Raw genomic sequence first — 27,940 nt, forward strand, 5'->3', positions numbered from 1 at the left:
ACTTTCCTAAATATATTTACTTAATTATTTGTTTAATTATTTATTTACTCATTTATTTACTTACTTAATTATTTATTTACTTATTTAATTATTTATTTCCTTACCTGTTTATTTACTTAATTATTTATTTACTTATTGATTTAGTTATGTATTTGCTTACTTATTTCTTTACTTATTTATATACCTACCTATAGCGGCTGGTGACCGAAATCCTCGGTGAGGCCTGTAGTAAGTAGTTTAAGCAGGCTACCTTCCATACAAAATGTTTATTATTTATGATACTTTATTATGATTGACATTATTATTATTATTGTTATTATTATTATTATTATTATTATTATTATTATTATTATTATCATCATCATCATCATCATCATTATTATCATTAATGAAAAATAATGTCAATCTTCAAATAAGTTACTATGTGTGAGTTGATTTCAGTAGGCTTAACTATTTAGTTTTTACAAAGCAACGAATGTTATGCTCAACTGAAGAAGCATGTATTGAAATTCCCCTGGAAATATTCTTCAGATCGCTGAAGTTTCAGTAGACATACTGTTCTCTCTTTTTTTGTTTGTTTTTGTTTTGTTTTTTGACAGCAACAAGCACGACCAACAGAAAAGTTTATTTTGCACCACATTACCAAAGACTCATTTATGTTACTCACACCTGGATACATTGTAAGCTCGCGTTTTAAGATTATCTTTCTGAAAAATTGTCAGTGATAGCGTAGGTCTGTCTTAATTTAAAACTTTCCTTTTTTCAATATAATTTCCTATTCATAACGATACTCTAACAATGAATTTATTACAATTATCATCATTATTTATCGCATTTCTGTCGATTTCTATTTTCCCGAAACATATAACCACAGTGGACCACACGATGATTCACCACTGTTATTCTCATCCCAACCGACACTTGAGACCGGTATTGACAAAAGAAAGGGTTGTGAATGGGAGAAGTGAAGGCTGATGGGTGGGGGAATACCTGCTAGGCCACGAGGCCACAAGAAATGTGCCTCAGTTTCTGCTTTCCGAGTGCAACCTTAAAACCCGTGGAAACTTACGAAATGCAGAAGCCAGACCCGGCACGAGCGATCCTGGCCTCAGGAACAAATTTTACTGCAAGACAGGTCTATATACATCACAAAGTTTTCTACTTCTACAACTCTATATGCTTCATTGAAATAACTAATATAATATGTTGCATACGACTAAAAACCACTAAAATTTTGTGTTTAAGGAAGCAAAGTAACTGAAGCCCGGCTTCACTTGCCTCAGCCATTCAGCCGCCACTGATACCTACTTACCTATTTATTGATTTACTTAATTATTTATTTACTTTTTTACTTACGTATTTATTCTGTTATGTAGGGTTACTTATTTATTTTTGCAGAGTTAAGACTATAAGGCTCTGTGGGGGATAAGATCGGTAAATGGGGTTACCTTGGATCTTGGTTCATCTTAACATTACGTAAACATTTCATTTCACCAATACAGTCATTTGAACCTACTGAGCATCTTATTACATACGATTTAATTTTATTTAAATAATACTATATGGGTAAGGATCAAGTTTCGATCACACTGTGTGGGGGCTACCATCCATAATATACCGCTTTTCTGTTTGACGTTCTCGCGAAGTGAAGAGAAGCGACTAGAAGCATTTGAAATATGGATATGGAGAAGGATGGAGCGTGTGAAAAGGACAGACAGAGAATAAGAGACGAAGCTGTGTTGAAAATGATTCTAAAACTGATCAGGAAGAGGACAAGGAATTATCTGGGTCACTGGTTGAGTAGAAACTGCATTCTGAAGGATGCACTGGAAGAAACAGTGAACGGGAGAAGAGTTCGGGGTAGAAGAAGATATCAGATGATAGACGACATTAAGATAATATTGATTATATGCGGAGACTAAAGGCTCATTCACAATTAAAATTAAACATAACGAAAGCGTTAACTTAAGAATATAAACGGTAAAATCAAGAAGGCATACCATCATTCACGATGGGAACATAAACATAACAGCAAACATACTTGGTAACCATGGAAACATAACAACGACGCCATTTCCTCACATTCTGTCGTATACTTCAGCGCTCCACGATTGTGTTCTGTTTGCAAATCACGTAAGCATAAGCATGAAAGTTTGGAGTTTGCAAACTTTCATGTTAACGTCTTACGGTAATGTTTATGTCAATGCTTATGTGAATCATTGTGAATGATCCCATGTGGTAGCCTGGGCGCAAACTTCTGTGTTTATGTTACGGTTATGTTTAATTTTCATTGTGAATGGGCCTTAAGAAGAAGGCAGAAAATTGGAAAGACTGGAGAATGCTGGGTTTGCAGTGAATTACAATGAATGAATGGTATGACTAGTCTTCTAGTTTTATATCTATTGTGAAGGGAACTCCATACTAATACTGCCTATTTTGCGTATACTACAAACTGCAGATAAATGGAAGGGCTAGAATTTTCTCGTATGATTTATTCCTATGCACGTTAAATTGCAATAACAGCTTTACAACACAGTTTAAAAATCTATATAGAGAGAGAGTTTGGAACTGTTTTCCATGGTAACAAAGGACAATGACGTATAAATATTTCATTTTTGGTTGTTCCATGTGCGGTAGAAAGTGAAATTATACCGAAAACAAAAATGGAAACGTTAAATCAGGCTGAAACAAAACCTGGCAGCCTTGAGGGGATGTTCACGTGTTCGCTGTAGACCGCGCAGTTCTGTGAACTAGCATGCCGCGGGCTGGACTGCCAATTGGATTGAAACAAATATTGCCATCCACGGTAAGCAGACATCTGCGCTTTTTGTTCCTCGACTCCATTCCCCATTCAGCGACTCCTTCGCTTAATTTAACACTGTTTTTCCAATCATTTCATGCGGCCAGGTGGGTTGCATCGAAATCAAAACGTTACTCTCTATCACAAACTGTTGAAATTCTACAGTTTTATTTACATTCCTGCTAAAAAAAAAATATCTACTCAGTATATCAATTCTAGTAGTCGTGGCTAAAATCTATTGGAATTACCTTCTTCTTTCGCCCAAAGAATAGAAAAGTCAGTGAATTGAAGAAATATAACTTCCTGAATTTTTTGAACCGCTTTGGAGCAGTCATACAGGGTGATTCACGAGGAAAGGTAAAACATTTAGAATGTGAATTCTGAAGTCATTCTGAGTCAAAACGTTAGTATGAATATGGGTCCGTTTTCGAACGGTTACGGAGATAATGGCTCTTTGATTTCACAAAAACTTATACATACCTAATAATGTAGAAGTCGTGATCGATGTTTTCGCACATTTTCAAAGGTACCTCCTTCTGCTCCAATGAACTGTTGCGCTCGGACGTGAATCGCGCTCATCGCTCGGGAGAGTTGCACGTGGCTGTCTTTATGCCGTATCCAAAATACGATCGATTAGCACTTCTCTCGTTTCCCCGTTCCTTTGCTATACCAAGTCTTTCATCCAACCCCATAGACAGTAAGTACTCTTCGATATGGTATCTTTCTGTTCGGAAAGCGTCGTTCATATTCAGCGACGGCACGCAAGGAATTTCCATCACACAAACCATAAACATACACATTATCGGCGTATTCTGCAATCGAAAATTTATGACATCTTGAAAAACACAACTTAACACTTCCGATAACTGTACCTTTATAACTACTGTACTGTAGGTAGCTGACCGAACTGCTGTGAATTGATGATAGTGGTATTTGTGTTATCTGCGGGTTCTGTGTCATTACATCAGACAAGGGCAGGCGATTGGACATTTGTAATGCCCCACCACCCGGTTTCTTTCTCTTATCTACATTGCTCACAATGCAGGTTCCAATGTTAAGTCATTCATTGCGGTCGGTGACCTTGTCTCAAGTTCTCAAGTCAGCAGCGTATGGTAACGTCTGATTCACATTGTGGCGAGACGTTTTACCAAAAATATGCATCTAGCTCCGCCATCGTTCGGAAACGGGCCTATGTTCATATGGACTTTTTCACTCAAAATAGCCTAAGATATCATATCCTAAATTTTTTACCTTTCCTCGTGAATCACCCTCTATAAGCAATTAATCTCAGATTAAGACATGAAATTAATTGTTAGTTATACTTAACTGCAAATTCTTGGTTGTATAAGAATTAACTTCAGATTATTTCGTCTTAACAATAAGTTAAATATAACCAACAAATCATCTCAAGTTAATCTGTAGTTTACAGAAGATATTACCAAAAGGAATGAAGAGAAAAGTTTCTCCTTACAAATGAAATGGTATTTATTTTAATTTTATTTAGAAATACTTTTGTTAATTCTTAAGTTCCCAGTGTCTTGAAATAATGTTATAGACACTTTTAATATTTTTTTCGTAGTTAAATTAAATTATGGGCTAAATTAGTATACTAAATTATTTACAGGTTTCTGATTATTCTGATGTAATATCTGATGATATTACATTTCGTCATGCTCCTCGTGTTACCCACAAGCGAGAAAATGAGATTTCGGTTAGCAACATTTTCAGTAGAAGACCTTGAAAAAAGGTTAGGCCCTCAGTTACAACCACAAACAAAACTAAATGACACCCTGAATTCAATGTTCAGTATCTTTTTCGAATCTTCGAATCCCACCGTGTCTAAGTGGAATATGTCATTGACAAAAACTGTGCTTTGTGTTTTGTTTCGGTTTGGTGGAATATACCCGTTTCCCCTACCGGCATTCCATCATTGCTTCATTATTATCATTATTATGCGACGCTGTGTTATATCGCCTCCGATAGGGTACAGAGGGCAACGCAACGGCGTCAAGATTTACAGTTACGAGGAGTCACTCTTAGAGGGGTCCCTTGGAAGAACGACGTAAATATTAGCTATTGTATAGGCCTAACAAAAGTCGTCATGATTCAACCTCATGCCATATAAAATGTTTTCTAGTTCAATATCCAGGTGTGTAGGTAGCAGAAACGTGTTATCTGTGTAGGATGTTTCATAACTACTGTATGTAGGTGCACAAGTTTTAGTAGAGAGATGGAAAGGTCAAAGACTAAAGCGATACATGATATTTTCTCTCATAATTTATTATTTCAGTTTGCAGTGCAAAGAAACTTAGAGAAGTAAGTTTTCCGTTCCATAATTTTACATCTATAGCGCATTTTTTTGTTCGAAAATTCTGGCTAGTATTACTTATTTTAATATTATATATGTTATTCAATCGTGCTTAGAATTATATTGCTTTCATTATTAATTACTACATATTACAGTTCTACATCCAAAATATACCAACGCATGACGAATGTGACTCAAGAAATTATAATTTCTGTTAAATATGCTCTTAAATAGTAATTGCCTAAAGTACATATGCTTATCCCTTGTTTTCCACGGTAAAGTTTTAGACCAGGCCTGAGGGATTATTCGTTAGTTTGAGCGATCTTCAGATAGCTGTCTCCTCCTACTCTCGCAGTTGTGTTCATTGTGGACATAAGAATCGATCAGTGGCGTGCAATGTGAAAACTAATTTACATTTATTGTAAACAAAATTATATGTAGTATTTATGTAGCTACGTATGTACCTAGGCGAAACACGTCTTGCACTCATAGTGAATGGAATGTCACTGAACCTCAGCGTTGTTTGTCGTTTCTATCTACTCGACCGCAGCTGGTTTCTCTGTCAGCGCGCGCGCTCATGTCCGAGAGAGGCTTACCCCCAGTCCTGCTTTAGACTTCTTGGTATTATTTGTCATGTATATTCATAAAACCTTGTAATAGATTCCGTCATTAATTTATCTTTTATTCGATATAACGATTTTACAAGAAAATCACTTACTGTAGGCTATTTTAGTTGGAAGAAATAGCTGGTGATAGCGAGATGGTATTTGGCGAGATAAGGCCGAGGATTCATCATAGATTACCTGATATTCCCCTTACTGTCGGGAAAACTTGGGGGGGGGGAACCCAACCAGGTAATCTACCCAAGCGAAAATCGAATGTACGTCCGAGCGCAGTTCCGGGTTAGTAGAAAAGCGTCTCAGCCGACTGAGTTACGCCGGTGGCTCAGAAGGACTAACGTTTTCGCCACTCCGGGCATCTTCATGTCCTTATACAGGGACATTATTTCATTTTTACTTCAATTTTTATTGTACCTGAGTTTTTGAATGTACTTCACTGCCACCCCCTCTACTGGTAAACTTCCAACCGTTCTCCACACAGAACCGAGGCCGCAAATGCAGTACTGAGTTAGTGAGTATAGTACGTTCCAGAAATATGTTCGCGTTTTCCAGTGACGAAAGAGCTTTCAGTAATGAAAAATATTTCCGCGTAGGCACTGTTGTCCGTTTGCCTACGTCGCATCTCGATTTCCCCCACCTGCTTCTGTTCGCCCATCTGTAAAGTCTAGTAGCTGGGCTGTCTTAGCTCTTTTCTGAAAACATTAATTTCTGCTAGGAATTGGACGCAATATTATACAACTGTTTAAAATAACTTAAATAAAGGATCTCGTTAAGTAATTAACTGTCACGTGATTCCCCCCCCCCTTTCTACGACCCTACGACAAAACCACTTAACGGACAGTATATAGAATTTCTGAGTAATTTTATCTTTTCGGATCGGGCAGATGTGAAGATTAAATTTACAGTACGTAAGGTACTCTTTTATAGAGTAGGTAAAGAATTATTTCAACATGAGTTACTCGTACGAAGGACGAAACTGGTAATTGGAATTAGGTACAATAGTCTATAGTGCGATAATATCCACAAAAGAACTGAAGCCTGTATCGAAATGAACGGCCACCATTTTCAAAAATGTGTTTAAATATCCATATTATGATTATTTTTCAATTTAACTTCATTCCATACATTGTACGCTAATGTGCTGTAACACTACAATATGCACTGCATAATTAATACGTCCGAATGGATAGCTCAATTCGTGAGTAAAACACCACAGTACTGTATTTTGATTAAACAAAAACTGAATGAAAATTATCAAACTCAAAATTGCGATATTTCCTAGTTTACATAAATGAACTACTTTTCTTCCCTCCTATACCTAGTAAAGTGATTTGTATTTTACGCCAGTATCATCGAACTCCAGTCCTGGAAGGGGGAGCAAACGGTGTTTCCGGTTCTAGACCTTTAATCCAAAGATATAGCCAGGTTGATATTAAAAATGTTAGTAAAAGTAAAATGATATCCCTGTACATTATGTGCAGTGAAGGACATATGCCTAATTGTTTAGTGGGCAAAAATGTTACAAGCTCTATAGCGCTATTCACAAGAGGCTAAGTTTTAATTCCTTCGCAGCATATATATGAATATGTATATGTATATGTATATGTATATATATATATATATATATATATTTAAACAAAAAATAGCGAAGTGAATATCTTGTGAACATATGACCGAAAACTATCGGATCGGAACATGTGTAGTGTAGCATTCTTTGAATTAGGAAGAATTTCAGTTGCTCAACTATTATGTCCCTCTTTGTTACCTATATTCGTTGTAAAATGTAAGTGGAAATATAATATCAGCCTTTCAGAGCAGAAGCGGTGTAAGTCAAAATTGGGTAATGAGGTTTAAATTAAAAATTCTGTAAAATACAGCTCAAAGTAGCAATTAATATGTCCTTCGTGCTATCTACTGACTGCTAGTAGTTTAAATAAATTCAGTATTTGTTGCTACATTGCGCTGTATTTTACAGAATGTTTACTTTAACCCTCATTACCCATTTTTGACTTACACCACTTCTGCTCTCAACGGCACACATAAATGGTTGTTTGTTTAATACTTTATATTTTATTAAATTGTTTAAAACTGGACATGGAACGTGAAATATAATGAAACTAAATCAATAACAGAGTAAATCATAATTGAGAGTAACAGTGAATGGGGAATTCCAACTACAAATGTCTTGACGAAATTATATTCCAGACAGTCCGAGACGGAACTAAACAGACCGAAACAGTCTGTTCGGCAGCGGATGGTCCGAAAAAAACTGACCCGTCCGATACAGAATGTACGATGCAGTATGAAGTCGGCCTAATCGAACTTTACGCTGAATTGTCTTCCCGCAAGAAGACTTGCACCAGGAGCATTCCATTATCATCAGTAGAAAAAAGGTGTACTTTGTATGTATGTATGTATGTATTTTATTTATTTATTTTGTTGGGTTATTTTATGACGCTGTATCAACATCTAGGTTATTTAGCGTCTGAATGAAATGAAGGTGATAATGCCGGTGAAATGAGTCCGGGGTCCAGCACCTAAAGTTACCCAGCATTTGCTCGTATTGGGTTGAGGGAAAACCCCGGAAAAACCTCAACCAGGTAACTTGTCCCGACCGGGATTCGAACCCGGTCCACCTGGTTTTGCAGCCAGGCGAGCTGACCGTTACTCCACAGGTGTGGTGTAAGTATGTATGTATGTATGTATGTATGTATTCATACTGCAAATGGGTATATACCCGGTGGTAGAAGTAACTAATTACACTCAACAATAACAATTATTAATAATAATACTACTAATAATAATTCATACTAATAATAATTAATAGTAGTAGTAGTAGTAGTAATAATAATAGTAATATAATAATAATAATAATAATAATAATAATAATAATAATAATGAGCATCCTAAATTAAATGAAGCACGATCACTTAAAATAACATTTAAAGTAAATCTAATTTGTATCTTAACCCTAAGTTCGAACTAAAATCCACGAGTATATGTTCATACCTGCACAACTACCTTTCAGCAGTACACTTATTTCGCTGTCAACTCACTCACTGCACTGGAACTACGACACATTTCACTGATTCTATCCTGATTTCACTGTTCAAATACTTTGCACTGCCACTATAAACTATAAAACTTCACTGACACAAACACACTTCACTTACACAACACATTTCACTGACACAACACACGTCTTCACTGATACAACACTTCAATAACAAAATATCAATTACACCTTTTAAATAGTGTCTATAATATACTACCGACTATTAGTAAAGTCCTTAAGCCCATTTTTAGATAAATTTTTGGTTATTGGTAAACCCTTTACCAGTCTGCAGATAAAGCACTCCAGTCCCTGATAGTACGGTAGAGAAAAGAAAACTTTCCAATGTCCGTCCTCTGTCTTCTTTCCCTCAACGGGGGACGGGGCCTTAGTAATTCGTTTAGCTAAAGAATTTATTATGATAAAGTTATCCTATTGTTATTTTGTTTAATAATTTGCGTATTTAAATTTCATATGTATGGAAATCTTATGTTCTAACTGGACTTCATAATTACGAATATCATCTTTGGTTAATGTTAGGTGTTAAATGAAAAAATTCACACTTTTACTTCATTAGGTGAGTGCAGAGTAAAAGCTTCAAACTTGTGTAAGACTAGACTCCATTCCTACATCTAGAAATCGTTAAATGTTTCTTAATGTCGCTAACAAAGAGACAATAATAAACATGGAACAAGCATTATAATAGCTGGAGGGAATGAATGTGAAATTACGACCTCTTCTCCTCTCTTTTTATAGATTATGAATCATCTTTATAGCACGCCTACGTATCCCATTTTATATCCCCCTGGACTTAATTCCTTTCTTTTATCTCTAATGCGCAGAAGACATAAAAATGGAATAACGTCTTTCTACGTAATATACTCTTCAAATTCGTCGTACAAAGACAGTTACAGCTTTGGATGAAGAATATGTCGGATATACTGTGGAACAGGAGGAGCAGACAATAGAATGTCTTTTGTTTCCTTACACTTCCCTCTCCCCTTAAACTATACCCTCTTTCCATATTACATGACCTGAGCACTTCCCAAACCTTCCCTCTTGCATAGACTGTCAAGTCATGTTCTATATTTATTAAGCTTTTTATATTAAAGTATACTTCATAAGCGGGATGGGTGAGGGCAGAGTGACAAGAGAAAATTAGACGCTGCAGCTCCATTCTGTTACCTTCTGCATATGCCATTAACTGGGGCTGGAAGATAGTAATGTACAAGATTCATCACTTAAGAGAGTTGCAGAGTTTTGGAGTGTAGATGATATAGGACATTTGCACGTTTGATATCTATTAACTTATATTCTAAAGGGTGCGTCAGAAAGAACGGATGGATTTCAAACTATCGATATGCAACGAGGAGAGAGATATAGTGAGGGGGACCACGACTGTTGGGTCAGCCATAGAATGCAGTTTCAGTTGAGAATATGGTGTTGGTCTGGTGTACAACGTGCTTTCATCGTAGAGACATTTTTGAAAAATGAAGAGTCTGTGATCGCCACTCAGGACTCATTTCGACATCGGATGTCACGCTAGGATTCCAACTCGGAATACAATTTTGCGGTGGGTGGCTTCATTTCGTATCACAGGTTCAACATTAAAGAAGAAATCACCTGGACGAAATTCTATTGCACTGAGATTGTCCGAGGCTACGGTAAGATCTCGCGCCCTGCGACTTCTTTCTTTGGGACCATTTGAAGGCGTAAGTTTGTAAACATCGATCACATACACTGGACGAACTGAAGACAGCGATTCGTGAAGAAATCGTGGCAATTGCAGCAGCTATGACTGTGAAAGTGATGGCGAACATCAGAAAACGCCTCGATGCCTGTATTGAAAGCCAAGGACATCATATGGATAATGTTGTTTTCCATAAATAAACTGCATGTATTGGTGAATATGTTGATAACAATAAATTTTTGATTTGATGAATCTTTACAATTTTCTTGCCATGTGAAATCCATCCGTTCTTTCTGACGCACCCTGTATTTCCCTCCACAGTTTATTGTAATATTTCAGTGATATATTTCCCCTTTGGTTTTACCGAAATCCCTTTTTCAACTTGGTCTGTACCGCAATGCAAATTTTATTGTTTTTGTAGTGGTTTATCTTCTTAATGTGCAACGTATAAGCTAATGCGAACCTACTGTGTTAGTAATTATGCTAATTTAACTTTGAAATTTTCACGGAATACATTATCTTCTTTTTTATGCAGATTATTATGGGTTTAATTCTCTTTGTATTACTGATAATGAATAAAATATTTATATTTGTTCAGGAGAAATACTGTAGCTTTAAACAGGCGACATAAACTGAACAAAATCTATATTCTTGTTATGTTGGCTGTACAAAACATGTATTTTTTATACAATATTTAGCAGTAGTATACGTTCTGTGCAGTTATAGTTGCTATGGTGATAAAGTTATACTGTAATCATCTGAATACATATTATTTATCCCCTTAGATAACGTAACATGACATAACATTGGAACGAGTATTGTAATGACGAACTTTACCGCACTGAGTGTCATAAAGTAAACTTTACTGTACTGAGTGTCGTAAAGTAAAAATTGTATTTGTTATACACATTAATGGTAACATTTTCACAATTCACGTTTCCGCTTTAAAAGTATCTAACAATTGTGTGCACTTAGTGATGTCCACGTATTAGTTCAATGAGATCGTACACCGCAGCATATCATAATGAGTCCATAGAGAACTTAATTTCTCCTTTCCACTTTTCATTGAAAAATATGCCAGCATAACCTTTTCAGAAACATTCTCTATCTTTTTTTTTCTTACATCACTCTTAATATCTCCGTCGCGATTATGTTGGAATTAATAAATCAATAGCAGCATTTGCTGTTAGTTAATTATCATTAACACTCAAATTTGTAATATTTATATTGACTAGTCACGGTAACAATATCGACAATAATAAAACAACATTCTCCAAGTGTTTCTCGTGCAAGCCACTTTTCATGAATCGATCAGCCACAAAAGCAATGCACGAGTATATAGCCGGCCATAAAAATTTTACATTTAGACAATATTCAATTCTACATTAATTTTCTTCATCAAAGCGGCCTCATTTGACAAATTTTCAACCTCGTATTACAAAATGAAACGTTACGACATTAGTATCGTAAAGAACTATTATTTTTCGCCTTATCTCTATGTAAGTAGATGCAGTTTCCAATCCAAGATGATGAGATGACTTTGTAATAAGTATATATTTATCATTGTATAACATTGACGCGAGGAAAAGTATTAGCAATTCCGTTTTTTTACTTGTTAATCATTTACGTCTAGTCGAGATTATTTAATTTCTTTCAGAACGAAAAGACTCAATCTCATAAAATGTTTGCATTAGCCTGTACGATGTATAGAAGCCAAACTATGACGATGACAGAAAGAGTAAAACTACTGTACTACAGCCGGTAGAAATTACATTTTTAAAATCTCTACTTGAGATCAGAACAGACGGACTATAGTGCGACTAAGCGCTCAGCAGTATCGGCGAAATAGTGTTCTGGACTAAATAGGCCTATGTTACGTCACTCTGGCAAATCGCGGAGCACATGTAATGTTACACCTGCTAACCTACGAAAAATTAAGTGCGGCGTGTGGAAATTTAGCCTAGTAAGGTATGTCCATTTCTAATAATAATAATAATAATAATAATAATAATAATAATAATAATAATAGTGTAATAGTAGTAGTAGTAATGTAACTAAAATATTACATTAAACACTAAATTTACGCGATCATCTCTAAATCCCGGAGATTATCGTGTCAATGAGGGAGCGCGGAAGCTGTCTACTGAAGGTGACTCGCTCATTAAGTATACATGAAAGTTGGTAGGTCTGTAATTTAACGACGAACTTTAAAAAAAAAAACTACGACGACGATCTACCTCTGATACGGCTCGTCCCTTTGCCGCATAGTTCCAATTGAAAATAGTTTATATCTCAGAAATAATACAGAAAGTAACTCCATAGCTGTGGAGTAATTGTTAACACGCCTGACCGCGTAACGAGCGCGCCCGTGTTGAAATCTTGGTTGGGGCAAGTTACCTCGATACTAGTGGCAAATAAGTACTCGAAATAACTCTCTGGTTATCCAGTTTTGAACAGATCAACACGGCTTTTTATGGGTCCGATGTCATCATAATGTCTTTCATTCACGGAAATTTGTTTTAGTTTCGAGATGTGTTGGGCCAAAACTCGAGACTGAGGAGGGTGAGCACTTGACATAATGTTCTCTTTGGTTATGAGCGGGGTGTTGTAAATAAACATAAACTTCATAATATAATTTTAAAGTAGATATTACAAGTTACAATACCTAACTCTGAAATGAATGACCAACAATGCGTTTATAAAGAGAGCGGGAACTTACCTTTGAAATATTAGATCACCAGCAAAATTTCGTTACTCAGTAACTTGCAGCCAATGGAAAATACAAACTGCCACCATCTTGAAACGAGTTTCCAGGACTGCCTGCATTATATGTGAGCGCTATCGGCTGAATTTCACTCATAACTACATCAAAATCGAGACTAGGCCATATTGGGTACTAGACAATACTGGATCCACCAATCTTATGTTGTTTGTATGATGAAGAATCGATGGAGCGGAGAAAAATTCTTTCCGACACCGGGATTCGAACCCGGGTTTTCAGCTCTACGTGCTGACGCTCTGTCCACTAAGCCATATCGGATTCCAGTTCCAATGTCGGACTGAATCCTCTCAGTTTAAGCTCCACCTCTTAGTTTTCCTTTTAGTGGCCAACCCTCATGCACTGTGTCACAGATGTGGGACAGTGGCACAATGTCGAACACACTAATTCCTGCATGGAAATATCATATGTACTTCGGTACATAGGAATAAACTATGTTGTTTATTGCATTGTATTGTATTTATTAACATTCCATGGTATTCATACAATGCTTCACAGCTAGAATAAGGAACAAGTCAAAAAACTTAATAAAGTCTTAATTTATAGTCGCAGTCTAGATGAAATATATACAGAAGAGATTTACAATTTAGTCTACTAGTACAACACAAAGTTTTAGTATCAATTTCATGAAGCGTTATTGAATGTCATGAATTCACCTACAGAATAGAAGGCGTGAGAAATTAGGTACTTCTTTAATTTGGCCCTAAATAATCTTATGTTTTGAGTTTCATTTTTTGTATCGATAGGGAGGCTATTAAAAATTGTTACTGCTATATAAAGCACTCCTTTTTGATAGCATGATAGACTTGCCGAAGAAGTATGAAAGTCATTTTTTACGCGTATTTATGCTATGAACTGTTGAATTAGTTACAAAGTTTTCACGATTACATAAGAGGAAGATTATTAATGAAAAGATATACTGACAAGCCATGGGCATTATTTGTAGTTGTTTGAAAATAGTCCTACACGATTCCCTAGATTTGGCACCTACTATTATTCTAATTACTCTTTTTTGTAATAGGAATATACTGTTACTATCTGTGAAATTTTCCCAGAATATTATTCCAAAACACATCACCGAGTGAAAGTATGCAAAGCATATTGTTTTTAAGGTATTGATATTTACTCTCTTTTGCATAGATTTAATAGGAAAACATGCTGAATTTAGTTTGGGGGTAATTTCTTTAATATGATTTTTCCAATTTAACACATTATCGATTTTTAAGCCAAGAAATTTGGTTGTTGTTATTTCTAATAGGGATCTATTTTTAATTATTGCGCTAGAAATTTGCGAGGTTCAATTTGGACATGATTTAAATTGAACTATGTTAGTTTTGTTACAATTTAATACTAATTTATTGACTGAGAACCAGTGACATATTTGGAAGAGAATTTCCTCTGTTGAAGATTGGAATGTGTTGGAGTTATTGACTGTAATTACTGTACTTCTGTCACCTGCAAATAATATGGGATGACCTACATCTTTTATTAAGGGGGGGCGACAAGATCATTTATGAACACTAGAACTGTCCGAAGACAGGTCTGATGAACCTCACAAGTGAAACCAAGAAGGCACCACTTGTGAGGCAACTAGGCCAGGAGATAATGGGATAGGGTGGCCAGTTCCTGTCCCCCTCCATTCCATACATCGCCGACTAGCTACATATTACACAAGTCAGACTTCAATTGCATACAAAGAATTGTTCTTCCTCTGACACATATCGTCAAGTGAGATTATATGATACTGTATTAATACCATAGGATCAGAATTTAAATTAAATTTGAGAAGTTACCTTCCCTTAAAGTCAATTTGATTACCGCAATTCTCAGAGATTTCTGCTGGATAGTATTGGTATTTATGCTGCATTTCATCAGCTGGCCTACTAGCTGGAGAAGTAATGTTTGTGAGATACTTTATAAATTTGAACACTTTGTTTTGTACCTTAACCGCAGATGTCAGAAGTGCATATACAACGCCCCTAGACATAAGGAGGGGATGGATTGAAATGACTGCGTTGCAACAAACAGGGGACTCGCTCCAGTAGGCAAAGCCACGCAAATGATTTGGAAGCGTCGGAGTAGCGCTCTGGATTGTTTCGCTCCATTTCGCAGCAGCGAAAGCCACAGAGAAGGAAACTTCGCCAATCGACAAACTGTAAGCGCAAGAGTCTGTAATAATTGATGACGCCAGCGAAATTCCTTCTAGAAGCGGCGGCAGAAAGGACTTGCTCGTAGTTACGGAAATAACGCCCCTCCGTATAGATTGCCGAAAAGCGATACATTCATCTTCCATCGTATGATATTATTTCTGTTATCTGTTACATATACAGCGTTGTTTCCTATCTCTGATAACGAATTTGAATGACATCATGTGCGTCAGGAATCACACAGACAGCAGAATTGCGGCGAGAAGTGACAGACCAGTAGTGAGTGATTTCATAATCAGAGTGCACTGTGTATTACAATAGCAATGCCCAAGAAAATCGAGTCTTTTTGGGAAGGGTACATAAAAACTCTTTCCGATGCCAAGTACAGTTGCGTGAAAATCATAGGAAATTGTAAGTAGCTTTATCCAAGGAAAAAAAGTACAATACACGAAACGATATATCTACAGCACTCAGTGATGCAAACGTTCTTTCACAAATTATGAAATACTTCAAAGAAATTTCTTTATACATTATGATATAATAATTGCAAACTCTTGTCATACACTCTTTGTTTTTTTTTTCACATACAGGTTTTTTTGTAACATATTGTTGTTGTTTAGTCAACTGTCTGAAGACAGGTCTGAACCTCATAAGTGATACCAAGTAGGGCCATGTATGAGGCAACTAGATCAGGAGATAATGGGGTAGGGTGGCCAGTTCCTTTCCCCCTGTAACATATTGTATATATTTATTGTAATCTTCATTGCGGTCGCAAAAAAAAACAAATTATGTGACCTAAATAAATAAATAAATGACTAAACGAACAAACGAACGAACGAATAAATAAAGTTTTTAAAGCGAAAGTTTTCAGATATATATTCTGAATAATGCCAGATATTAGTAACATAGTATAATTTGTGTATAGTTTTCAAATTCTCTCCGGAAAATATGCGGGACAGCATTTTCAATAGCTTCTGAAAAGACTGATTAATATTATTTTCTTACCTAAAAAAAAAAAATTGCACACAAATTCAGAATTTGTAATAAGTTACTAGTTATTACTAATAACATATCGGTATCTCTTGGATACGCTTACTCAAGTGGGTTATTGCGGATGTGAAGGCACAAATGCAAGCACACTCCTACACGACATTATAATTTTGATCTGAACCTCCGCTGTATCAGCCCTATAGCAAACGCTTTGAAGTGTTCAATTAATGGGTAAATAAACCACGTTGCGGTAAATGGAATTGGATGCACAGAGAAAACGTCAAATAAAGTGAAGGAACGCATTTCCATCGACCATGGTTCTCTCCTACTAGTGTTATACGATGACCACAAATAACTTCGGATGACCGAGCTCTTTACAAATTACACCTGGACACACTCAATTACGTAATACGTCGAATGGTAGGAAATGAGGTGTGAATTTTGCTTAACTTATTATACAAATATAACAGTACATATAATAATAAAAAAGAAATAATAATAAAAATAAAAGTAGTAGTGGTAGTAAGAATAACATTTACAATAATAGTAATAATTACAATAGTAATAAAAGCAGAATAGGCATTGTGTGAAACAATCCCATGTAATTCCGTGTTCGATCAGTATGCCTTACTTTTTATGCTTACAGTCTTCTGTTATTTCTCAGTCGTTCTTACGTGCTTCCTTTGTTCCCAAATGAAATGGCCGTGATGCTAATTTATAATTAGTGGAATGGTGAATCTCACAGTCATAGTACGACTGGCACAATTAGATGAATGTAGAAAATCCAGGACCCCATCGGGAATCGAACCCTTTATCTTCTGGCTTTTAGAGAAGGCCCTTAACCGTGACTATGTGTCTAGAGCCCAATAATTCTTCTGGAGTTACTTTTTTATATATAATAGGACTTCATTTTATTTTACCAAAATTTCAAATAATTCTGTTATGTCTATCAGTATATGATGATGAAAACAAATTGGGGAACAGAGCTATACTTCTATGGAGGAAGTAAAGAGAGCAGGCTGGGTTTAGCCTGGTTTCGTCTAGGAGCATGGAGGACACTTAAAATCATCAACGAAGAGGGTGCGAGAATATGTCTTTGCGGTAGAGGCGAGACATCCCGTATTATTTTTTCGGTGTGTGAAGCCACAATAGCTTTGAGGAAACGATATCAGTCACAGTCCTTCATTAAATCTAGCGAAGGACACCTTGCAACATACGACATATTAAAAAAGCTCCAAATTCTTTGAGAGGATGGGTAAATTTATGCTAAAAGTTCGACAGCTCAGGGTGAAACTGACTAAAGTGGAGGTGGCATATGAAATGAGGGGCAGAGTTATTTATTAGTGTTGCTATCACTGAATGAAAATAAGGTACATTAGGGGTTATTGTTCTTTCGAGTTTCATTGTGTAGTTTTTCTTTTTGTTTCAGTGTGTGAGTCTTTCATGTCACGCATTTATGTTTTTTATTTGGATTATTTATTGAAATTGTGACATGAAATTAAATTGTTTTTTTTTTTAAGATTTTAAAGCGTGCATAGTTAGGTCTATGTGTTCTATTGTTTCACTGTGTGTTTTTAGTATCTTATATTCCGATTATTTATTGTAATTTAGTATGAAATTGTATTAGTTGTAATTGTGTATTATTATTTTTTATTATATTTTTATTTAAATATTATTTCTTGAAGATGCAAAGTGTGTATAGTTACAGCACGAATGGCTCTACAGACCCTTTTCGTGATAATAGTTCAAGATGGAAAGTTTCGTCAGTACAAGAGCATCCTTTCATTATTCCAATTTGTGCTTCAGAAAATATGAGGATTTCATATAACTTTATTTGCAATTTAGCAACAAATTACATTATTGAATTGAAGTGCAAGTTCTTTAAGTTGTTTCAGTGTCTTACAAAACAATACATTTATGTCTTATTTATTTTAGCGTGGCTAAGATTAGGGGCGTGGAAGGGTAATAAAATTGTCAACGAAGGAGAGCGCCTTCGTTCACTGTGCGGAGAAAAGGACGCCTGGACACATATTTTATTGCAGTGTGTCGAATTGGAACATATCCGGAAAAAATATCTACCACCCTCGATGCCAAGTCAGAATAGTAGTTCGCTTGCATGTCTTGACCTCATAGGGAATAGAGAATGAGAACAAGACTGGATTGTTCCTCTTGAAGGCGAGACAGATTAGAACTTCAGCTGTTGAAGTTTTTGATGCGAACTGACGAAGGGATACTCAATTATACACTTTTATGCCTGTTTAGGTTAGGATATATTATATGTTTTTTGTTTGTGCCATTTTTATTTTAATCTGTGTGTTCTTTTGGAGAGTGGTTGGATCTAACAATAGGTGGGGGGGGGGTGAAACCTACAAAGTAGGACTTGTTTTACGCAGCACGTACGGTCCAAAGACCCGTGCATGGGATTTAAGAGAAAATTATGATAACATAATACATCTGTATGTGTACCATTGCTCAATAAATCCATCTACATACTCAGAATGGAGTAATTATCAGTGACAATTATCTTTTCTCTGTCGTGATTTTGTGATGTGAACAGAGGTACAGTAGCACATCAATATTTCGACTTTAACTTATGTACATATCAATGCTTATTTTGGTTTTGATCACAGTTCACATCCTACACTGGTTTAGGAAATGTAATTCAATATATAACTGAAACAAGAAATGAAAGTGAACGTAATTAGATTGTGAATGTGATCACTGGTGACAAAGTTGTTTATAACTGGTGTGTGCTTACTATAACTTTTTGTATGTAATTGATTCATTGCTAGTCGGCATAAGAACAGTCCGTGGTTTGCGCAGATTAATGTCCTCAGCTGTCTCTTATTAGGCCTATGAAAACAGGGTCTCCGTTATGATTGATGGGGACATTAGCAGCCAACTTTGAGATATATTCATGCAGGAAATGAGCAGAAAAACATGATGTACACAAGCCGCTCGTTCTCGTGAGTTCGACTTGTCGGGTGCCATGAATTCGGTACGAAGGATTAGTAAAAACCTTGCAGTAATTTTGTTCAGCCATACGATTGTTGAAGAGTTCAGAGAATCAACAAGAAATCCATGCCAGAACTTCTAAAGTTAGATTTCCAAATCTGTCTACAGCCTGTTGCTTTTAGATGGATGAATAAATTTTAATTTATAGTAAAATTCGAGGCATACAACTATGAAATTGTATGTAATTCGATGAATTGCCAACTATCATCATCATCGCCAGCATCATAATCATCATCATCATGATCAATAATAGCAGAATAAGTTCGTCCCTTTAATCTTCTCCTGCTCCGGCTTCAAAATTTTTATATCTTAAGTTTAAAATAACAGACAGGGTTTGGAATTGAACGGGTTACATCAGCTTTTGTCTATGCGGATGACGTGAATATGTTAGGAGAAAATCCACAAACGATTAAGGAAAACACGGAAATTTTACTTGAAGCAAGTAAAGCGATAGGTTTGGAAGTAAATCCCGAAAAGACAAAGACAGATATGATTGTCTCTTGACAAGAATATTGTACGAAATAGAAATATAAAAATAGGAGATTTATCCTTCGAAGAGGTGGAGAAATTCAAATATATTGGAGCAACAGTAACAAATATAAATAGTACTAGGGAGGAAATTAAACGCAGAATAAGTATGGGAAATGCCTGTTATTATTCGGTTGAGAAGCTTTTGTCATCTAGTCTGCTGTCAAAAAATCTGGAAGTTAGAATTTATAAAACAGTTATATTACCGGTTGTTCTGTATAGTTGTAAAACTTTGACTCTCACTTTGAGCGGAGAACAGAAATTACGAGTGTTTGAGAATAAAGTTTTTGGAAAATATTTGGGACTAAGAGGGATGAAATTACAGGAGAATGGAGAAAGTTACACAACACTGAACTGCAGGCTTTGTATTCTTCACCCGACATAATAAGGAACATTAAATTCAGACGCTTGAGATGGGCAGGCATGTAGCACGTATGGGCGAATCCAAAAATGCATATAGAATGTTAGTTGGAAGACCGGAGAGAAATAGACCTTGAGGAGGCCGAGACGTAGATGGGAGGATAATATTTAAATGGATTTGAAGTAGGTGGGATATGATGATAGAGAGTGTATTAATCTTGCACAGGATAGGGACCAATGGCGGGCTTATGTGAGGGCGACAATGAACCTTCGGGTTCCTTAAAAGCCATTTCTAAATAAGTAAGTATTAAATTTAAAATTGTATTGATCTCTTACATAAATTGTTTGATGAAATCTTTCTCTCCATTTCTTGCATGGGTGGCTTCAGTCCCTTATTCCTATCGGTATGTAATTTAATTAATTAGGGGCTCTGTTTTGTTGCATTCCCTGTGCTAGCAGCCAATTAATATGCCATTTTTGTATTGATATCTATTTCTATAGCTCGCGTGCTTACGCCATTACTTTTATAATCCATCAGTCGATAACCCGCCATTGTCCTCAAGAAGCGCATCTCTGCTACCTCAAGTCTTTCTTGTTGGTGTCTAGTCAACGTCCAAGTATCATATTCCTACACAATTGTTGGCACGTTTATGATGTTGTACATGGACATCATTTTGTTTTTACTAACATTTTTAATATTAACCAGGCTATATCTGGATTAACGGTTGAGAACCGGAAACACAGTTTGCTATCCACTTCCACTACTGGGGTTTCTATGATCCTGGCGTAAAATACAAATAAATCACTTCATTAGGTATAGGAATGAAGAAAAGTAGTTCATCCATTTAAGTAAACTAGGAAATATCGCGATTTTGAGTTTGATAATTTTCATTAGGTTTTTGTTTAATCAAAATTCAGTACAGTATTAACCAGAGGTCTCCAAAAAGCGTATCATCATTCGTGCTCTCGATGCTCCCCGCCGAACACAATGTGCTGTAAGGCTAGAGAAGGGGGAGAGTCTCGTACCTCAACAGATGGGAGCGATCAGTGGGGGATCGCGGCAACGGTCTGCTTATGTTTACAAATTATATCATCAAAAGAATAAGAAATATCATACTTTTGTATATTATTTTGAAATACTATGAAGCTGGAGCCCCGTCGTTGATATTGACACAACCATTGCAAATTCAACCTCTTCTGTTATATGATGCCTTTCAATGCCTGGAAAAGATCTTCTCCAGTTGTATTTTGTAATTACATCTAGAAGACATTCAGGAACAGTAAAATCTTCATTAACTCCTCGAATGAAAATGGCTAGGTGAGCTTTGTCATTTCTATTTGTGCTTTCGTCCAATGCATGTGAGTAAGCTACAAACTGGTTAATTGTGGTTTCAACTTCAGACTGAATTACATTTACAATCTTGAAATTCCTTCTCTGAACTGTAATTGGAAACAATTTAATTTTCTTAAACTTTGACTTTGTTCTGGACACAGTATTTTAGTAACATTCTGTATGCACTATTTTACAAATGATGCTTCTGTAAAGGGCTTCTTCATTGATTTTCCAATGTTCCAAGCTAGAACATAGCTAGAAAGAAGCTTTTTCTGTTTGAGACTGAGGACACGTGTGTGATTTGTGTTTGTGTTTTTTTGTTTTATATTTATCAAAATATTTGTGGGCCTATGCATTTCACCCAAAATGAAATGAAAAACATAAGTTTGTCATGCGGAACTTAGTGTAAACGTATTGTAATATACTGATTATTATGTATAACCAACAATTATACAGATAGCCCCAAAATAAATTATTTTCACATGTCCAACATGCCTGTAATTGTATGATATTCTTTCTGAAGAGTCGAGTATTGTCGTCGCATGTTGAATTTTAACACACCCTTAAGAATTTTCGAATAAATTAAGTATTTTACATTCTCCCCACTAACACAAAAAATGTCTCTTCCTATTCATCCTTGAATGAACTACGTCCATGATTAGAAGACATTGTGAAACGGTGGAACACTCCGACCAACACAATGATAATGGCAGTCCGCCACTGCTCTTCGTTTGCACATATAAACATAGAGTACAGTACAGGTGGAGATGGGTGAGGCGGAGCGCGCTCATTACGTACTGACTTCGGTTCCGTTCAGGGGCTTACTTGCGAGTAGGCTTTTGGAGACGTCTGGTATTAACAATAAGTGTTTTTTACTCACGAACTGAGTTATCCATGCGAATGTATTCATTATGCAGTGTATATTATACTGTCTACAGCACATTAGCGTACAATATAGAGAATTAAGTTAAATTGAAAAATAGTCATAATATGAATATTTAAACACAATTTTGAAAATGGTGGCCGTTCATTTCGATACAGGCTTCAGTTCTTTTGTGCATATTATCGCACTATAGACTATTGCATCTAATTCCAATTGCCATTTTCGTCCTTCGTACTAGTAACTCATGTTGAAATAATTTTGTACCTACTCTACGTACTGTACATTCAATCTTCACTTCTGCCCGACCCGAAAATATAAAATTACTCAGACATGCTATCTACTGTCCGTCCAAGTGATTATGCCGCAGGATTGTAGAAAGGGAGGAAATCACGTGACAGTTAATTACTTAACGAGGCCCTTTTATTTAAGTTAAATTAAACAGCTGTATAATATTACGTAAACTTCCAAATCCTAAGAGAAATTAATGTTTTCAGAAAAGAGCTAAGACAGCCCAGCTATTACAGAGGGGCGAGCAGAAGCAGGTGGGGGAAATCGGGATGCGACGTAGGCAAACGGACAGTACCTGTGCGAAAATATGATTCAATATTGAAAGCTCTTTCGTTACTGGAAAACGCGAACATATTTCTGGAACGTACTATACTCACTAACTCAGTACTGCTTACTATTTGTGGCGTTGGTTCTGTGTGGAGGACATATGGAACTCCATATGGACGTAGGACCTATACATAATTATGTAGGTTGTGTTGTAAAATTAGGTGTTTTATTTTATGTTTTATTATTATTGTGTTAAATTGTATTGTGTATTCTAATTATATTGTGTATAAAATTGTATATGTGTTGTAAATTGTATTATGTATTGTAAATTTTATTGTGTATTGCTTATCATTTCATTGTGTATTGTTAATATTGTATATACCACTGCCACCGGGTGCTTGCCCACTTGCAGTGTAAATAAATACATACATATACAGGTTGATTCAGGAGGATTTACCGTCCCTTACGGAGATTATTTCCGAAGACATTCTGAGCAAAAAATATCATATAAACATTTGACCTAATCTCAATATTTTCAGAATTATACTAATTTGAAGTTGTTTGTAAAATACCATTATTCTTTAGTTTTAAAGGTAAAAGAATATTACAGATAAAGAATGAACTATTCATAAATACCATTTCTTTAATCAGCTAGTAATCTGAAGCAAAAATGTGTTGTGAATTCCATAGTTGCTTTGTACAGATTTTTTTTTCCGATTTTAACTAGAAAATTACATTTTCTTACGTAGTTAACACAACAATTGTTACAAATCACGCCACTCTGGTAAATTCTTTAAGACTGTACATTAGGATGCATAATTAAACCGTTAAGAATCAAGTTCCTAAAGTCGTATGATTTGTAACAATTTTTGTGATAAATGCGTAAGAATGATGTCATGTTTAGTTAAAAATTGGAAAACAAAATTTGTACAAAGCAATTAACAACATATTTATAGCTTCAGAACGCAAACCAATTAAAGAAATGATACTTCTGAATAGTTCATTCTCTCTTTGTAATATTTTTTATCCTTAAAACAAATTAAAAATGGTATTTTACTATCACCTTCAAATTAGTGTAATTCTGATAATATTGAGATCAAGACACATGTTTATATGATTTTTTTGTTTTTTTTTTTTGCTCAGAATGTCTTCGGAAATAAGCTATGTAAGTGTCGGTAAATCCTCGTGAATTAACCTGTATTTATCATGGAATCCTCACAAGACCTTATATTCTATTTATCTACAACCTCACACTCTCGCTGCTATCATTGGTTAGTCAAGCAGATTTATCTGTTTGGAACGACAACGAGGAGTAGGATAGACTTATATATTTTTTATATATTTTTTTAACCTGAAGACGAGTGTAATGTGAATCTCTGTAGGTCGTGAACTCCTATAAGTCTTTCCATCACCACCAATGGAAAAATTGCAATCTACACCGCTTCTGTAATATAATATGAAGTAAAATATAATAAAGGATGGAAATGGTGTTTGTAGATTGAAGAGAGGAATAAAATATATTAAAGAAAATAAAAATAGTATGCGTTTTGTAATTAAGCGCATGGTTAATTAAGAAAATTAGGCTGAGTGTCTATGTAGTTTGGCAACAGCATATTGCCAGCTCATCTCTGAAAGCACACGCGTACTCGGTCTTAATAGCAGTGTTCCGTCCCTTAGTCGTCGCTGTAGGGCTGCCAGACTTCCTAGGTAACGCATGTTAGTTAATCAAATGGCGAATTCTCGGCGTCATCTCACGAAGTACTATTTCACTATGACCATTTTTCGACATTAGATAACCTTATGATTGATATACCGTCGTTAAATAACATTCCCGTGATGTACTCTTCAAAAACGTATAGAATATAGCTACAAATTATTTATTCTATAGTACAGAATTTAACTTGCTTCTTGACGTAATATTGGGTGAGTCATGCATACAACACCGTGCTTAAATTGTATGTCATGTCCGTCTTAAGATAATAAATACCGTTCCACGTTATGCATGAAAGAATGGATAAGGAAGAGAACTTGGAAGGAATTATTACTCTAAAAAGATTTGCGTGATTCTAGTGTTCTTGCAAGAAGTTTATGGAGCTAATTGGAATAGCTATGTGAGCTGGAAGCCTACAAGTCACTTGTCCCACCCGGGATTCACAGCTCCACTGAGGGACTGAGTAGCTTAGAAAGTAAACGACCTAGAAGGAGACATAACCCAGTAGAACACATAAGAGGAGAGGGGGGGACCTATCGTTATTACGGAAGTAAAAATTCACACGGAACAGTTGTCTATGTCTGAAGTCCATTCTTTGTCCTGATCGTTTTCGGCATCTTTCTTTTTATTAATCAGAATTTAATCTCATGACTTACAGCATACATGGACACAATTTTCGGTTACGTGAGGCACTCGATTTGAAATAGTTTGTTTATTAGGAGAGGAGACTGCAGAGTAGGATGGGAAATATAAACTGCTTGACCTGCGTCACCTTATCGTAATCGCTAAGGCGGTCAGTGGCGAATTATTAGGAAAGCGCTTGGTTAACGTGAGACTCTCTAAAACTTTTATTCAATTTGGCAAATTAATTCGGCAGCTTTAGTCATAAACCTCTTTACTGTTTCTCCGTCGCTGAATTGATTTAAATCACAGGCGAGAAATTGCGTAACTAGCCAATAATATTCCATCACGTTGTCTACGTTATTTTCTTGAATATTCTGGCGTTTATCAAGATTACTTAATAGATTTGTACGTTCTCGATGTAAAATAATTTCAGAAAATCACATTTCGTTTTCTACGCACATTCGATATTTTTTTTATAAATTTCTTTTGGAAATAATACGTACAAACAATATTTAATTCCTCGTACCTTTTAATGCAGCGTGTTTAAGGTATAATGTCGTATTTAGTATACTATGCAAATCTTAAAATCGTAAATTTTCTTCGGAATAGTACGAAAAAAATAACATTGAATTTGTCTTACCTTCTAATTCAGCATGTTCTTTATGACATAAGGAGTAATGTCGTTGTATATTAAATTTATTAATGCCTAATAGGATTTTCGAGCATAACATACTGTACATCGTATGTTCTCCCCTTCTAAACAGCCAAAAAACTCTTCCTCCCATTTCTCATGAAATAATAGTTTTCTAACGCGTACACACTGCTTTGATAATGTCATTATGCCACCACTGATATTGCTTATGAAACTGATATAGAACCTGCCCACGCCTAGGAGCTACGTGAGGGAGGAACGTGGACTGTGAAGATGATGTCACTCAGAGCAATAAGCTCTGTGAAGGTCAGTGAGGCACAAATTCTCAAGTGAGGCACGATGCCCAAGTATGACTTACAGGTTTCTCGCGTCTTCAAATGCAACGTTAGTGGTAGCGTGGATCGAAGTTGTGATCCATATTTTAAGATTTTATTAATTTTTTTTTATTTTTCTTGCTAATTATTATTAATGATCACTAGGGCCCGGATATAGATGCACTGAAAATACCTAAAATATGCATGCAAGTATGCACTAAAAATTTTGAAAATATGCACTAACCAAAGGAATTATTTTATTTTAATTCAATGATATACACGTTTCAATCCTTTGATTAAGACAATATTTTTGAAGAAATGATCGTAGATGTGGATTATTTAATTTATGCATCGGAATGTTGCTGCATACAAAATCTTTATCAATGTCAGCGGAAAATGTACTAACTTCAGTCAGTGATTTCGCCTGAGATAGAAGTACCTATTGCGTGTTTTTACCCTTTTATTTTGACCTGAGATGTGCAGTTGTTTTCGAATGCTGTTCTAGTTTAAAATTTCTCTCATTTCACAGTCTTCTCTTGACAATACACTACATCGCCGTTACTTGAACAGTCACTATTGCCTGAAATCAACTGTTTAATTAAAAAAGATTTAATGGACTTATCTTTAGGCATTTTTAGTTTAATCTGACAGAACACAGCATAAGCTTTAGTAGATGAAAAACAAGTCAACAGATGAACACCTGCCGTCCTGTCAACACAAACTTTGAGAGACTACTGCACTGAGAAAGGAATATAAGAAATTTCTTTTGTAAAAAAGGTTTGCAACGTTTATCTATCTACGTGCATGCATTGTGAGACTGAATGTATGGTCCCGTTACCGTTTCACTTGAAATAAGAAGGCTATTGTTGTGCCAAGGGATGTCCAACATAAAAATTCATTACTAGATATACAGTTCGTCCAGAAATGTCAGATAATTGATCATACACAAACTAAATAAATGCCGAAACATGCACTAACCCTCAAAATATGCACTAACTCTCAAAATATCCATTTCCATATGCGCATATGCATTTTCGAAAAATCCGGACCCTAATGATCACACACTAACGGAGTCCAATTATATTCATTTCTTTAATATTCACGAAGCAAATGTTTGTCCAAATGCATATTATAATGAATGCTATGAAAACATAAATTTAGAGACTGACAAGTAGACCTCTCCTGTTCGCCTGTGCGTTTTCAGAATGAAACATATACTGACACATAGTATGCATTGGTAGAGTTTATTGATATGAAGCGGTTAGTGGAATAACAGCCGAAGTCCAAGTTTTACCGAAAATGGATTTGAGTGCAATTTACTCTTAAAGGCAAGGAGGACATTCTGCACTATTAAAATGATCGATATCTATGCCCGTTATCATATTACAGCGGCTAAAAAATTTCAATCCATGGAACAAGGTCTGTTGTCCGGGACTTCAGACATTATTGTATTGGCCGAGCTAAGAGTATGATTCGGAGAGTGTTTCATAGAGGTGGAAAAGTGGGGATCCCGAGCGTATTCCGAATCTTACCGGACCGGTGGACAACAATGACGTCACGCTGCTGGATGGATCGATGG

The sequence above is a fragment of the Periplaneta americana genome, chromosome 13 (assembly GCF_040183065.1).
Source record: "Periplaneta americana isolate PAMFEO1 chromosome 13, P.americana_PAMFEO1_priV1, whole genome shotgun sequence".
NCBI lineage: Eukaryota > Metazoa > Arthropoda > Insecta > Blattodea > Blattidae > Periplaneta > Periplaneta americana.